Here is a 1,280-nt window from a genome sequence, read left to right on the forward strand (position 1 = left end):
GTTCCTCAAAATGGGTAAACAATCAAATGGAGGTGAATGATCGGCCAATGAAAAAGTGGAGGTGACGGTGCAAACACGACCAAGGCTTTAACAGCTGAAGTACTACATTCACGATGGTTATTTACTGGGGAATAGTTCATTTTTTAACGAGCTTAAACGCGGGGGGAAACATTTGCTCATGTCTTATGTTTATTTTTTAATGAGCTTGAACTATGTGCTAAAACTGCTCGATGCGGGTTTATTTTTTAACGAGCTTGAACCTTGCGGTAACTCTGCTCGATTAATCTAGTCGTGCGATAAGAATATCTCATATAAAACGGCAACTTTTAGAGTTTTTCCCCACATCCTTTCTTTATGCAAGTTAGGAGACGACCAATCCTATGAGTTTAAAGGGTTAGAGGTCCTATAAATTTAAAAAAATAAATAGTCGCTCTTCGCTTGCACACCAAAAGGCTTGCATGCCCCCACGTATAAAACAGAGTTTCAAGGTTACCCCTTCTTTAGTCCGTTAAAACATTTGTTTTACTGAGAGAGGCCTACCTCTTACAGGTTACCAAAGATTGTTCCATTTACAGCGCAAACAAAACACTTCTTCGGCGATGTCTACCGAAATAGACAAAGGTGAGTGAAGGAGGCTACTCCACTCACATAACTTTGACAAGAGAATCTTGTTCTAGAATAACCCCCTCTTCCAATCACAGACGGGGGTATAGACTAGTCATATTCTCTCGCGGAAACCTACCCTATACCCGAAGTTTTCCTGCCGAAGCAGACCAGGGTGCATGCCCCCTGGGTTTCAGTCATGTCCTCCCGAATCACTCGCGCTCATCGGGAGGACGGACTGGAGATTGAGACATTTCTTGCGTAAAAAGACCATTCAGGGATGGTATATGACTATTTGCTCTGTATGATCCGGGAAATGAAAGTTGGTCTACGAGCTTGACCACTCTTCCTTCGTGCAGAAAACACATTACTCTAAAGAGTGAGGAGACAATTTCTCCCATGCAATAAATATAGTCTCGTCCAAGGAGTAGATTGTAATCTAGGGGTCGTTGGACAACCATTACATTCATGTGAACGGTTTTCCCTCTCAATGTTATGGGCACATCGGGAAGGATCCCTAACGGTCGACTGGTTCCTTTATCAAATCCTGTTAGATTTCTCATCTCAGGAAAAATCGATGGCGAACCAGGTGCTTTCCAAGCAGTTGAGGAAAGGATACTCACAGAAGCCCCTTCATCTATGATGGTACTGGCCATAACCATTCTATATATTTGAAC

The sequence above is a fragment of the Pinus tabuliformis genome, chromosome 1_2 (assembly GCF_031772625.1).
Source record: "Pinus tabuliformis cultivar Carrire ecotype Pingquan chromosome 1_2, CPIR1, whole genome shotgun sequence".
Taxonomy (NCBI): domain Eukaryota; kingdom Viridiplantae; phylum Streptophyta; class Pinopsida; order Pinales; family Pinaceae; genus Pinus; species Pinus tabuliformis.